Source organism: Armigeres subalbatus, chromosome 1, assembly GCF_024139115.2.
Source record: "Armigeres subalbatus isolate Guangzhou_Male chromosome 1, GZ_Asu_2, whole genome shotgun sequence".
NCBI classification, from domain to species: domain Eukaryota; kingdom Metazoa; phylum Arthropoda; class Insecta; order Diptera; family Culicidae; genus Armigeres; species Armigeres subalbatus.
This window is the reverse complement of record NC_085139.1, coordinates 29,482,402-29,498,418: the sequence shown is the minus strand read 5'-3', so window position 1 is coordinate 29,498,418 and position 16,017 is coordinate 29,482,402. Positions and strand designations below refer to the sequence as shown.

The 16,017-nt window shown below is 40.0% G+C and overlaps 1 protein-coding gene across 2 annotated transcripts in view; it reads left to right on the top strand.

Annotated features, from left to right (window-relative positions):
* LOC134223345 (serine-rich adhesin for platelets) overlaps window positions 1-11,059 on the top strand; it is a 160,597-nt gene extending 149,538 nt beyond the window's left edge. Inside the window, exon 8 of one of the 2 annotated variants that reach the window (XR_009982544.1) lies at window positions 10,749-11,059. The gene's annotated coding sequence lies outside the window, so the exon portion shown is untranslated. Of the gene's footprint in view, window positions 1-10,481; window positions 10,715-10,748 lie in introns of those variants that run through there. The other variant, XR_009982548.1, reaches the window with a different exon arrangement.
* The last annotated feature ends 4,958 nt before the right edge of the window (window positions 11,060-16,017 follow it).

The following is a 16,017-nucleotide window of genomic DNA, read 5'->3' as shown; positions in this document are numbered from 1 at the left end:
TAGCAATCGCTAGAACTGGAAATGGACTTCCCATACCATTTCCATTTCTATCCTATACCTTCAACTTGACTATTCTAGCAGTAGCTGCAGAATTGGAAATGAACTAAAAAGCTCGTTTTCCTTCATCCAATTGAAAATTCCATCAAATGTTTTCTCCTATCTACCACATTGGCAGCTCGTTAACCAAGACGGGGGACCTCTGCCTCTTGAACCTAACCTAAAAATTCCAATAAATTCCTTATGATCTCGTGGCAAGTGCAGAGGTATATTCGGCTTGCAGTGGGCGAGTGATTGCATCATCATTTTCTCCCCCTTCCCTACATTGACTTGCATTCTGACGTGGCAGGCGCCAGTATGACCTAACAAAAATGAGATCACCAGTACTTGTACATTGAAGATGTGAGCTAGTCCCAAGCAAACATCTGTGCACGGAAGAAAAAAAGTACCCAAAATTGAGTACTTTTAAACCTACTTTTGAGTTATTTTTTCTCTTCGCTTTCATCCACTCTTTCTTTTGTTGTCAAAAACAAAAGAGCCAAACAATCCAACGACGCCAGTTCAATACGGGAAGCCAATTTTTAGTTTTATTACCTGAGGTCGAAATTAAGTGAATTAAACTTAAATTTGGGTCAATAAATTTTCCGTTGGGTACTTTTTTACATGGGAGTAAAGGCAAACTACTTCGACCCTACTTACTCAATTTTGGCTTCCCGTACGGATGTTCGAGGTTGGGTGAATTAAACTCACTATTGGGTAGTTTATTTCTTCCGTGTGGGTTCCCTGTGCAAAAACAGCTGATCTGGTCATAATGGAGTAGCAACTACGAGCAGTCAGTCAAGCTCAAGCTCAAGATTTTTTAATTTGCATGAAGCAAAGTTTATCACCTCTTTTAGTGCGGAGTTATAAATTCATATTAATTATTTTACAACTAAATTTTTAGAAAATAATTTCAAATATTTTCATTTGCTTTGTTACGATATTGTGGTCGATTGAATTCCAAGCTCTGCCATACTACTTCTGTTTTTTCACGATTTTTTTCGGTAGTATTTTTAATCGTTTTGCTTCAATTTACCTCAGAAAACTATGTAACATGTTCCAAAAAATCTTTGAAAATTCAAGGAGAATTAGATGGAAAATAGTGCGCGATACATATTTTAGATAAATGAAAAACTGAGAAAATGTAATTTGTTTACAAAGAGAATCCTGTGTATAAAAAAGTTTGTCTCACTCATATTCATGTTTGCGTTCGAATGCTCTTTCTAATGATGGAAAAATATCGAAAGTATCGATCTCGTGTAAACGAGAATACAGGTTTACCTCTACCCATGTAATCAATTAGCTGTATATTCCGCCAAATCGGCCTTATAGTGCTACCTCAATGCTTATAAGCTTTTAAAAAGCCGTATATTGGCCCTATATGGCGGTTTGGCGTAATATAGTGCTAATGGTTACTTGGGTATAAGTTGAATGTAATAACTAGACCGTTGGCACATACAGACACCGAATCGGATAAGCAATTGTAACAGCTGTGGGCTGATTACTAATTAAATAAAGTCAATTTTGACTAGATGGCAATTAAAGAGCAGAATAAACAGAGGATTCAACCATCTATTGATATGACATTACTAATCAAAAATTATGCCAAATGCTAATCTCAAGCACAGGATCGGGATGGCTTATGGTAATTTTTATCATGCGAATGAGTGCCGATTTGTTTATGACATGATATACGACCACGAGAATAGTTTTGTACAAAACTCCTATAGACTTGTTAATAATCGACCAGCTTTCAATACATTTTCGCGAAGCATACACCCAAAATTGATTGTACACGGTAGGAATTAATTAATTTCTTGGTTAACCTGAACTTTCACAGCTTGGTAACTACTTCCTGAATTTTGTTCGATTGTTTGTGATTTTTTTTTTCGTCGGTTAAATTCATAGTTGGCTGAAACCCAACCGTGCGGATTAGCTAAACCGATCTTGGTACCAGAATCTCATCTATTACGATGAGGAACAGTAACGGTGATAGAATACATCCTTGCCTCACACCAGCTACGACCCGGATAGGGTCGGACAGGACCCCATTGTGCAGCACTCTACACGAAAAGGCCTCGTACTGTGCCTTGGTGAGGCCGATGATTTTCTCAGGAACCCCCTTGCGTCTCAGGGCGCCCCACATATTCTCGTGATTGAGACGGTCGAAAGCTTTTTCGTAGTCAATGAATACCAAGTAAAGGGATTCTTGGATTTCATTGACCTGCTCCTGAATGATACGGAGCGTGACAAAAAGGTCCACACAGGATCTTCCGGCACGGAATCCGGCCTGCTGCCGCCGGAGAGTCGCATCGATCTTTTCCTGAATCCGGGCTAGGATAACTTTGCATAGAACTTTGAGAACGATACACAGCAACATCGCCAGTTATCACATACAGTCAGGTCACACGTTTTAGGTACCTTCACTAAGATGCCTTGCATCCAGTTGAGCGGATGTCATGAGGTCAGCTTTGTGCATCTCGGTTGATATGCGATCAACCCCAGGGGCTTTATTCGATTTCATGCTTTGGATGGCTGTTTGAATCTCTAGCAGTGATGGAGCTTCGGTATTGACGCGTGTTATACTTCGGATCCTAGGCAGATCATGCCGAGGTGGTAGTGGCCTAGCTGGCACTTGTAAAAGTTTGTTCTTGGGAATAAACGTCGCAAAATATTTCACAGCCCTAGAAGCTGCGAAATGTCGTTGATGTTTTTCGGTGTAGGCAACACGGTCACAGCACAAAGCGAAGTGATTTTTTGCTCCTGTCGATTTTTGTTATTGTGATGCTAAATAGTTTTCCTTCATCGTTGAAAAAGTAGATTACCAGTATTGATATGTTTGTGATATACGATTGTCCAGTGATTGAAGTCCAGTGTGAAAAACTGCCACATCCTGAAGCGTTGTTCCCACTATATCGAAAACATCGCTCTAACCATCTGCGAGGTGAAAGTCTCAATGGCGTTATGTGCAACCAACGCCACTCATTCAAAAGCCGATCCTGGAAGGTTCTATTATAATATATTCCCCTTTTTTTTCTAGCTATGTCATTATGGCGTATCGCTATTGGAAGTGAGCGCCATTGTTTGACTAACAGCTTCTCTCCAACAACACGGCTCAGTTTTTCAAATGAAATGCACAACCGAATTGGGATTTGTTCTATCAATCTCAAGTGGTTATATAAGCCCGTTGGTGAAGAACTTTCGTCTTGTTCGAAAAATTGCCAAACAAATTGATTGACAGATGCCCCGAATCTTCTTTTTCTATGTCACAGCAGCAACACAGATCATTTTTAAGTTTCCCGACTCGGACAATGGCCTGTAATGAGACCCGTAAAAGTGCTTAGGTCTCTTTTAGATAATTCTAAAATGTTGCGAGTCATGGAAACATTTGGAGTGATAAAGCGTTTCGATTGCCTGGCATTGGTTGTGTTCCTAAAATTGGTTTCTATTTTCATAAATTTCCATACCTTCAGCTCCAAACGAAAAGAAAAAGTTGGCAAGCTGCAAAAAGGTTCCGGTCCTGTAAATCGACTTGTTGATCCGAGTCTCACCAGCATATCGGCTTTTTCGTTACCGTGACCTGCCCTAATTCCGCGCATCGCCTAATACCGTGGTTTTCCTCAAAAATCAGAACCTGGCTATCATGGACATCGTATTATTTGATGAAATGTTCAAACATATTACATTCAAACATTTCACCAAATAATGTGATGTCCATGATAGCCAGGATCTGATTTTTTATGAAAACCACGGTATTAGGCGATGCGCGGAATTAGGGCAGGTCACGGTACCATCTATTCCACAGTGTCCTGGTACTCAATATAGATTGACTTGGTTGCAGCATTCTCAAACTTGTTTTGAAGTGCATGTTGCCAACTTAAGCTCCCGTCAATTTTGTTGAGGGTGACCATTCGCCAAGGCCCGCCTTTCGAGGTAGCTAAACGGAGGGGAGTGAACTCGTTAGTCAGTCGAGGGAAATCCACCCGACAGTAGCCCAAAATTGTCGTGGAGCTACCAGCACGCTACAACCCCCCGGTGGCCAGGTTCCGAGAGCACAGTCCCCGTACGTCGCCAATTATCGTTCGTCGGACCGAATTCGAAGCCTGTTAAGTACCATTACTTCCGTGTGATGAGCAGTGTTGGTAAAAACTCAAATTCTTCTCATACACGATTCAAATCAAGCGCGAGGCAAACCTCACCCGACTCATGGCCCAGAGAATCGTCCATGATTCGACTCGCGATTTGCATCATTGCATGATTTTTGCAAGTTCTTCTTCGTTAAATTCATCGGAACAACTTTCTTTGCTTAAAACAATGGATAACAAATCCATACGTAAGCATAAAATACGCTTCGATTGGGTATTAACACTTTTAAGAGCGAAATCACTTTTCGGCGAACGAGCGAAACGATGTGATTCTGCGTAAAAAAATCATGCACGATGCTTTCTATGCAGAATCGCAAGCGAGACAGCACGTGCATGAGGCTTCGGTGAGTGAGATCTGAGCATGACTCTACCAACACTAGTGATGAAAGCATCACTATTCGACCTCCTTAAGTAAGATTCGTCCAATCGGCAGCAGGGCTCTGTATGTTCGGCTTTCTCCGCTTGTTGTAGTGAGAATAGTGAGTAGTGAGACGTCTCACTTCTCACTCCTCATTTCTCACTGCTCACAGTAAAAACTGAGAAGTGAGTAGTGAGACGTCTTACTTTTCACTTCGTACTACTCACTTTTCACAGTGAGAAGTGAGACGTCTCATTTCTCACTTCTCACTGTAAAAACTGAGTAGCGCAAAGTGTCTCACTACTTACTTCTCACTTCTCATTTATTACAGTGAGTAGTGAAAAATGAGGAGTGAGTAGAGAGAAATGAGGTGTGAAAAGTGAGACGTCTCACTGTAACAAGTGAGTAGTGCAAAGTAAGACGTCTCTCTACTCACTTTTCACAGTGAGAAGTGAGATGTCTCGCTTCTCACTTCTCACTGTGAAAAGTGAGTAGTGAGACGTCTTACTTTGCACTACTCACTTGGTATAGTGAGACGTCTCACTTTTCACACCTAATTTCTCACTTTTCAAATGACCTATTCGGCAAAATGTCCTATTCCGTCGAATGTCCTATTCGGCCAAATGTCATATTCGGCCAAATGTCCTATTCGGCCAAATGTCTTATTCGGCCAAATGTCCTATTCGGCCAAATGTCCTATTCGGCCAAATGTCCTATTCGGCTAAATGTCCTATTCGGCCAAATGTCCTATTCGGCCAAATGCCATGTGATGCTCCATTACGAGCTAACTCATCAGAAAATTCGTTTCCATCTATGGAAGAATGGCCAGGTGTAAAGTATTAAATGAATTCAGTTCCTCAATTTGAGTTCAACATGCGATTACTATCTTCGACCTTGAGTTGGCTGAAGCGAGAGCCTTATTAGTTGCTTGGTTATCTGAACAGAAGAATATTACTTTGCCCATAATGCGTTGTGGCAGTGCGGATTGCACTCCACACATGGTGGCAAATATTTTCACTTGGAAGACAGTCCAGTGTTTACCCAGTGAGCTGGACTGTTCCAATCTCAGCTTACGTGAATAGACGCCTGCACCTGCTCTACCTTCGAGGAGGGAGCCGGCAGTGTAACAAACAATGCTGTTCGATACACTTCTCTCCAAATAGCCAGATGTCCACTTATCCCGCGAGGAGAATTGTGTTGACAATGTCTTATAAAGAAGCCCTAGGCTATCAGGTATTTGAGAAGATCGTCAACTATTAAAGACCATAGTAAAGGTGATAATACCCCTTCTTGTGGGCACCCTCTGATTGATCTAAACTAATGTGAGAGTTGTCGAGGTTAGCTGATATTTCTCTTTTTGTTAACACTTCCTTAATCCAATTTACAATGCATTTATCGAAACCACGATTCGACATTGCCTTTTTTATGGAATTATGAAAAGTGTAATCAAAAGCTCCCTCTGTATCTAAGAAAGCAGCAAAGGAAATTTCTTTTGCTTTAAAAGATTTTTCTAATTTTGTAACAACTGCATGTAATGCGGTTACTGATGATTTACCTTCCTGATAAGCGAATTGGTATTTGGGTTAAACATGATGACTTGACTTTTCTTTCAGTAAATGTGTTGCTAGAATGCGTGCGTCGTTTCTGGATCTTCCTAGCTCAGTCATTTCGTTCATTGTTTCATGAATCTGATGGCTGATTTCAATGATTTCAGTTCCTATTGCGTTCGCATTTGGGTTTTCATTTGAACTGATAATAGAACCCAGAAAATTAGTGTTCATCATCAATTCTAACGTTTCACTCACAGAAGTAGTGAATAAGCTGTTTTCCTTTTTTTAGGTATCGAGTCCATTAGAGTGATCCTTGAATAGGATTTTTTGCAACCTGGCAGCTGCTGGAGCTGACAGCTGCTTCTATGTTTTCACATGTATGAAATGTATCCTTTTAGATCGCCTAGTCTCGCTTGTGAGTCCATTTGTCTTGGGCGGATCCGATGATTGGGGTAGTTTTTCAGCTCGATGGTAAGCTTCCTTATAGCTAATTCCACGATCCAACATTTTTGTGGCGCCTTTTGTCCAGCACCGCTCAGTTTTCTCGTTTTTGTCCTCTCGTTGTCCAGAGATGATGTATTTTGCTGCCCATCGGAGGTATTTGGGACAATAATTGGTGGTGATGAAGACAATAACGTTACGTTGATGCCATCCTCAAAGTCATCATCATCATCGTAGTCATCAGCGTCATCGGCACCATCATTATCCGTGTTAAAATGTTGAAATAATTTAAATCCGATAAACTTCACGAATTCGTTAAAGAGTGTTTTGAAAATTCACAAGATTATTCGAAAATGATAATGTTGCGTACTCAAATTATTATTTTTGGGCAAAAAATTCTGTAGAGGTGAAGAATGTTTTTTTTTTTCAATTAGGGTCCACTTAGTCAGTCCCATCTGTATATGGCATCCATATACAGTTGGGACTGTCTTGCGGTTAGCGGCAGTAAACTAAATATCTCTGTCAGTACCTCCCTTACATTCTCTGAATATTTATAAAACCCGCATTCGAAGTGGATATACTGCAGAACGGGTCATTGGGTTAAAAATGCCATTTGGCCAAAATGGTAGTTTCGCAGAAGATCCAGGGAAGATCCATTAATTACGTAACGCGAAAATTGGTCATTTTCAATCATCCCCCTCCCCCCTATGTTACACTTTTTGTATGAAACGTCTGAAAATTATGTATGGGTCGTCACACTTTGGCCAACCACCCCCTCCCCTCACTCAAAGCGTTACGTAATTTGTGGACGCTCCCAAAGGGCCACTTGACCGAACATGTCATTTGGTTCAAAATGTCGTTTGGCCGAACAGGTCATATGGTAAAAAATGTCGTTTGGCCAAAATGATCGTTGGCATTCCCCACTTCGCACATATCACATTAAATTTTTCACTGTGAAAAGTGAGAAGAGCGAAATGAGAATTGAGAAGTGGGATGTCTCATTTCACACATTTCACCCACTCCTCACTTCGCAAATTTCACTTTTCGCTGTGAGAAATAAAACATTTGAAGTGAGAAGTGAGAATAGAGAAGTGAAACGTTTGGCAAAGTTACATATTCGACCAAACGACAAACAAAACGGCATTGTCGGCAAAATGGCCAAAGGGCATTTTCGCAAAACGACTTTTTCGGCCAAATGATCAGTTCAGCCACGGGCCTTCCTTAGCCGTTTGGTAAGATGCACGGCTACAATGCAAGATCAGTGGCTGGAAGTGGCTGGTTTTTTCGTCTTTATTAAAGAGGCTTTCAGCTCTTGGCTTGGTCAAGGAAATGTTCGGCATAAAAAGTATCATCGTGTAAGCCTCACGATATACGAATACATTATTGGTAACTAGGCTTAGAAACCTCGCTGTTAATAACTGTACAAGTGCCTAATGAACATTTAGAAATAAGGCGGCAATATCCCAGTGCGGAATGTAATGCCAATAATAATAAGAAGAAAATCAGTTCAGCCGAACAACATTTTCGGCCGTAAGACCAGTTTGGCCAAAGGACATTTTCGACCATATGATCCGTTCTAACAAACAACCATTCCGGCCAAACGGTATTTTTGGGCAAATGGTTTGTTAGCCCGTATATTGCATTCGGTCAAACCGTATTTAGACCAATAACCGTTTCAGCCGAACGTAAAGATCCAAATGGCTGTCGGTCGAATTGCTTTCAGCTATTCGACCCGTTTACTTTTTATCACTTTACCGGAAAACCATCTTTTTTCTTGTAATCCACAATCTCATCGCCTATATGTGAAGTTCGGATAAGTTACAAGACTTAGTTTTTATTGAACGAAGAGCATATAGAAAAATAATTGGAACGAATTGGATTTATTGAAAATTTAAAAAAGTTAATTTTAAAAAAATGGATCATGTTTTTATTGAACGCGTAAAAAAAATGTCAGACTTGTTTTGTTTGAAACCATATTTAATAATTGTGATTACGCACTGAGAAAGCAATCAAAATACAGAAGCACCGTCCTCGACCAAGTGGTCGTACAAACTGACCACTTAACACCGACCAGTGGATAATACATTTGCAAAAAATACATGCAGCGGCCAATGGACGACTATAATACGGAATTTCTTTTCCATTACTGGAGCAAGAACACAAGCCACACTACATAGCACATGTGTCTATTGTGACGCTATTAACCGTTTGGCCACGATGTCAACAAAATGTTTAACATATCTTCGTTCGGTAAAAATCGATTTTCGTTGAATGGTGTAGGTATTTGAACAGAAAACAATTATTTACGTTTACGTTCCGATACGTTTTCGAACAGAACCCAAAATAAAGGTGTCTTGTTTTTTTTTATTTCCATTCAATACTCAAGCGGAGGTGAACTCTTAAAAAAATATGAATTCTAACGATATGGATTTATTCGAATGTTGAGAATGCTTCTCTGGATCCACATTCCACAAGCTAAACAGTGCACCACCTGTCATAGTACGTCCGAATGGTGAAGAATGAACGTTGTATAACAACAGTTGACTGGTACATATTTGAGCTTCAGTAGTTTGAAAATATCACAAACAAATGAAACTAAACAAAACGAGAAACAAGAGTACTTATGCGCTAAGGAAAACAAGAATTGTGAACAAAGCGAATGGAATGTGTAATAGGAATATAAATGACAAAACAAAACTCAATTGGACCTGAACAGTGCTAGAGATAAAAAAAAAGTAGATACAAAGGGAGTAAGAAATAAACTGCACAAAATATGAACACTAAAACAAAACTGAATTGCAGTATTAGATGAGAAGAATAACAAGAGCGAGAGAGAATAAACGAAGACACGAAGGAAGACGTGGACTTGCGTAACTTTACCCTTAATCAATGCCATTGTGATATTAGTTTTAATCGACGTGATTATTTTTAATAAGTAAGACGATTACGAGAAACGAGAGTACGAGAGTCTTATTAGTAAGTCAAACAACTATTATGACGAATAGGTGATCATTTATTTCCTCTGAGTGGTGATGCGTGTTGCGTGTGGGGGCTGTACGAGTCAGTGCGGTGCCATACTCTTCTCCAGTCTCAACAACAACGGATTCAGATTTACGGCGATCGCGCGGTACATGGGCGGAAATGGATGGGATCAGCATCCGCAGTGTTCGCTCAAACGTGTCGATACCGAGTGCGCGCTATCTATTACAAAATAAATATATTTTTAGATACCTTTTTGTATCGAAGGAAATTTCTAACGTCCTCGTCTTATATAATTACCACGTTTACATCCGGTCATTTATGATACCCTTTGAACATTTCATTATTTCATCCTTTCCCATTAATTATCTTCCGTTTTCATATTGATCCTTTTCATCGTCTCCGCGAAGGTGTCCAAAGAATTATATGGTTCATTCGACAAATATGGGCATCTGGCAGAAAAAAAGTTCGTAAGAGTATTATATGAAGTCTAGAAACGCAAACAAACCAAGATCTTGCAGTATCTCGAATTTCAATTTTTGAAACAGCGCTCAGCTTTTTTCCATTACTGTTTATTGTCATCTATCACATTATTGAAAATGAAATTCGAGAAAATGACCCATCTGATATAACAATCCGTACTGAATAATTATAAAAATAAAGAAATCATGCCATATTGATGAGATAGAGTTTCTCCTACGTTTGAAACTGAGTAGATTACGTTAAATAAAGCTGACCAAACACGAGAGATGACCGGACGGTCCGACAAAAATTAATTGATTGTGTAACGAGAGTTAAAATTAACCAGAATAGCGAACAGCAGGTCGAGTGCAGTTCCAACAGTGCGCGTCTTTACTGCCAGGTGATTAACGAATGAATAATTGCTGCACCTTTGCGGGATTTGTGCGCAAATCTTCCCGCAGAATCATAGCACGTTCGGGATGAGTCACGCTTTCTTAAAAAAAAAAATAGGTATGGAAGTGTTCGACCGTGAGAACCTAGTTGTCGTCGGTGGGACGTTTGGATTCGGTACTTAAGAACAGGCACACAGACACACACACACCGGGTGATGCAATTTTAGAATCAGTGTGAATTGTGGCGTCCCACATTGCTTAAGAAAGCGAACACAAAGAAGTACATAATGAAAGTATCGTATTGATAGGATCAGAGTAAAACTTAATGAATGTCGCATTGATATCATCATCACTCTACAGCAGAAGTTTATTTTTTTCGGTTTAGGAATACATAATACGCAACGGAAAACGGAACTTGAAGAAGTTATTGAAGAATGAAGCGTTGAGCGGTCGTGGTTGCATGAACTGAAGATAAAACGTGACGCGAAGAGTCACATGAGTTCAATAAATTGTCAATTTGGGTCCAGTCGCTAATTGTAATATGTTAACCAATTTGGATTAAGCATCGCCATTTTCAATCGAAAATTAACTGCAACTGTATGGGATGGTAACACATATCGCATATGGTCGAGTAACAACTGAAAGCTTAGCATTAGGAGAATTGATAAAACGTGCGTGTCTTTTTCTTTTTTTCGTTGCTCAACGTTCCAAATGGAGGTTGGTCTGCTCTTAAACTTAGTGTTTTTGTGGTTTTTCCGCAGGGATAACCGAACCACTCATATTTTACTGTAAGCTTGTTGCAGTACACAAGTTAGATGAAGCCACTCGGTTTACATAGAATTCAATAATAATAAAATTTAATTTCAACAAAAAATCAACATTTCTGACAACACTTGCCGGGACGGTGATGGTAGTGGCCTAAAAACACAACAGGGAACAAACCGAGAATGAAGAAGAAAAATAAGAAGCCAGTTGGCACATCTCATCTCAGCTGTAAGCAACATCTGAGTGCCGATCAACATGGGTTTATCTCAGGTAGATCTTACTTATTTACTTACGGATCCTGTACACCTCCGGTGGTGCAAAAGGCCGACTTGAAAGATCTCCATCCTGAGCGTTGCCCGGCTATCGCTTTAACCTGTTGCCAGGTTAGATTTCGGTCGACTTCTTTTATTTCTTTATTGAGGCTTCGCCGCCATGAGCCTCTGGGTCTGCCTCTGCTGCGATGTCCCGCTGGGTTCCAGTCTAATGCTTGTTTACAGATTTCGTTTCCGCCCCTACGTAGAGTGTGGCCGACCCAGCCCCACTTCCGATCCCGAATTTCTGTTGCTATCGGCCTCTGGTGATCAATGATTACTAATCTGTTGTGCCTAACTGCGAGCATTTCCCACAGCTTTGTGCAGAAAGCACAAACGTACGTTGTCTGCAGCTTTCGACAAAATGATCACAGTTGCGAAACTAGAAAGACTTGGCATTGGTTGAACTTTAGATGATTTTTATTTTGATCAACACGTGATCGAAACTGTTTTATTTGCTTTTTTCGGTAAAAATGTATTATTGAAAGCGGAAAGGAGTAGATAAAAGAAAAGTAAAAAAGAAACAGAATCAAGCGATACCACAAGCAAGCGACAAGTATGCAATAAATGGAAACTAAAATTGAACAGAGATCCAATTGTGAGAACAAGCATTGTACTCTTTCAACTTTGAGCAGTGTTGAAAAATACAAGTTCTCAAATCTCATGCGCGAGTCAAATCCTACAGGCTCATAGCCCAGAGAATGGTTCATGATTCGACCCACGATTAGCATCAGTGCATAATTTGTATATGCTGAATGCAATTATTCAAAACATGGATTATTACTCCGTATGTTGCCTTAAAATACATCTCGATTAGATTTTTACGTCTTTGGGATCGAAATCATTTTCTTTAAATTATCAAAGCACGATTTCCTCTCTGCAGAATCGCAAGCTAGTTAGCTCACGCAATGATATTGCGTTAAGATTCGGCGAATGATTCTACCAACATTGGATTCGAGACCCTACACTGCTAAAAAAGTTTACACACAAAAGACTTTGAAGTATGCTCTTTTGACTATAAAGTATTCAATTATGACTTTAAAGTACTACACACAAAAAGGAATAAATATTATGCACAATTATGATTATCTTTTATTCCCAAATGATTAACTTCTATGCATAAAAATAGGAAAAATGTGTAAAACTAATGCTTTCTATGCATCAAAATTTACTCCTTTTGTGGGTAGTCCCACTCTCCCGCAAAAGAGCATATTTATTCTCCCCAGAAGAGCATACTTTCAGATGTGCGTGTAGTATATTTTTTACCGAAAAAACAACAAAGCAATTTCACTTGTCATAAGACGAGTTTGTAACCACTTGTAACTATTCCATTTGCGACTCGACTAATTTATGAATCATTGGAAATGGAAAATAGGTTAAATTAAATAACATAATTAAAAAACAAATCGCCACCCCGCAAACGCGAAGTTTAAGGGCCGATGCTCACGTTTCGGTTTTTCAAGCTGCGTTATCGCCGCGTCCCCGCAAGGTACCCAACATCAAATGTAGTCGTGCACACGTATATGTGTGCATTACTCATTACGGCCCGATGCCCACGTAGCGTCTTTTCAACGCAGTGTGCACACAGCGTTAAAATAACGCAGGTGTGCATCGGCGCGGTGACGCTGCGTTAACGCTTTTTTCCGATACACACCTGTATCTTTTTAACTCCGTGTGCACGCAGAGTTGAAAAGATGCTACGTGGGCATCGAGCCTACTTTGTTTGCGTGTTGGACGCAATTGTACCGAAAGTGAGTGTTTTTAAATTGCAAATCGCAATTAATACAGTAAGATCAGCAGCATAAATAACAACCTATTTACAGTGTTAGTCTGATCAATTGGTCTGCTTTAATTTAAATATTTTGTAAGAAAATAGCTGTACGGATTATGATCCTATGATTCGAAATCCGTCCACGGTCGACGGATTTCGATTCAGGAGGTGTTGATTTTGTTCGTAATTTTATCATATTTTTCATTACTTTCAGTTCAATACAGTGGAGCACAGAAAAATAGAGGCCCTCGTGCAGTTAGATCAATGACGAACGGTCTATTTGCAATCTTTTCTATATATACCGAAGTGCTTAAATGTACGGTTTTCGATGCACCACGGTATTTGAGAAAGGCACAGTTCTCAAATTACGTAAGGCAGAATAATTCTTGATTATTTGAATTATTGAATATGAACTATTGATATGTTTTACACTTTAAGAGAGAAGTTTATACTATCTGTTGAATAGTGATTTGGGCCGGTACGCTCGTGCCGTATTTTTTGGCCCATTCTTCTTTACCAGCACGATGGATGCCCTCCACGAAACGAAGGCATGGAGAACATTGCCGACGAGGGCTTCTTTAAGAAGTATGTGCAGGTATAACTGTCGTGCACTCTAACTTTCGTCTACTAAGTGACTTGAAATTGCACCGCAGTATTTTTTTTTCTCACGGCTTTTTTACTCAATTTCCGTCAAAAGCAAAATTACTCATAGTTTTGAGTAATCCTGTCTTCGATAGAAATTGAGTAAAAAATCCTTGAGAACAAAAGATACGACAATACAACTTAACCAAGTCACTAAGTAGATAAAAGTTACCGTGTGAGTTCCCGTCGATACTGAAGGATTGTTTTGGCGCATAGCAGATTATAGTTCTGGCATTGTGGTCTCTTCGGTGCATCGCTCGTTCACTGGTTCGTTCGATGGGATTTGCAAATCGTTGTCAAATAAACCAGTCCTCTTTGCTTTTTCCGACTACAGCCCCAAGAAAAAGGTAACCAGATTTGCTTCGATTGCTTTTGTGGGTCAATGAGCATAATAATGTGGTTTTAATGATTTTTCGTCTTTTTTCCCTTGCTGGAAGATCGACATAGGCTTTCTCGCCACGTGCTTTTCGCTTATACGCATACACTCAGCTAACTGGACTATCGAAATTCATAACTGGCGCCCTATGAATCTTCGACTGATTATTCCACTAACAGTGCTTCTTATACGCAGTTACCTCCCCGAGTAATCAAAGCGTCGATGGGCGTGTGGTCTACGTACCGGCCTCCCGACCCCGACGTCCATGGTTCGACCCAGTCTGCCGCACTTCACTTTTTTTCAAATGAAAATCATCATTCATAAGGCAGCATATTGAAATTCATACCGATTCCTTGTGGCAAATTTTCATAAGGCGTTTGATTGAAAATCATACGTCCATTTTCCTCAGTGTAGACTAGTGGGAAAAGTTCCTTTGCAGCATCAGCATTTCACCCTTTAGGCGGTTTATGGAGGTCAACATTAGCCATACACGGTTAGATGGCTTTACCCATTAATGGGTACTATGTTATTGTTGATATTATTCCCACCGTGAAAAATTCACCCATTTTCTTGAAAAAGTGCCACTACCCATTTTAATGAGTAGTGGCGCTTTTTAAAGAAAATGGGTGAATTTTTCACGGTGGGAATAATATCAACAATAACATTGTACCCATTAATGGGTAAAGTCATCTAACAGTGTAGCATAGTAAAATTCCTGGAAAACGGCTCGATATGTCCTGTTGTAAAACGTTCTGATTTTGGGCTTAGCTTACGACAGCCACCATTTCATACACGACCCGTAGTTTATGCTCTGACAAGTCCAATATTGCAATTTATAATGAAACGCGGCAACGTATTCTTCCGCCAGAAGATGGGGTTGCAGGGTCCAAAAGCCCAGGCTCAAGCCCCAGTGGTAGGAGACAGTGCTTTGTGGTCTGTGAAGCAACAGACGTGCATGTATGCGGACTGCAAATTATTTCGTAGGCCGGCGTTTACGTACATGCGGTCTAGTCGGGAGTATGCGTTCCGACTGACGTACATGAACCCGGGACACAGAACAGACATGGATGCTCGATCAAAATTTGTGACATCAAATTCACGTGGTACACTGTGAAAAAGTGGAAAAACTCACTTAATCGAAATTACCCAACCGTTCCTGCGCTCGTCTATGGAACCTATAGTGTCTATAGTTGAAATGTATCATCAGAACCAGTGCTCCACTCGTTTGGAGCTTTTTAAGAGAAATTTATCATGGGGTATAGCGTCCCGAATCGGTTCTTTATCATGACAGCTTGCAAAAAAGTCTCTCATGGTATGCTACATATCGTACTTGTATACAGAGACGATAAGTGAGAGAGTTTTTAATTCTCTTTTGGATTCAAACCCTTGCCGCTGCCCATTGAATTTAGGAAAATAATATTGTTCAGCATCTGTTTCACTGGTTTGCCGTATGAAAATAGTGATATTTAGATGACATTTCGAGAAAATTATTTTGTTCAAGAAGGCGAGCGTTACAATGCGTTACGCTTAAAAGTGTACATAACTGAAAATCTCAGAATGCACACAATAAGATTTTGTCGAAATTGTAAATTTAAAACGCAGGAATCTTCTCATTGATGCATGCCAATCGAAAGATAAGACTTTGCTTCGGCTCAATTAACCAGGATTAATTAGAAATTCTACTTTGAAGAGACTGCGGGTGTCCAAAATGTGTACATTTGGGGCTCCAAAATATGTTGCACTGTCCAAAACGATGAATATTTTAATTTTAGGCTGGGGGCATAGAGTG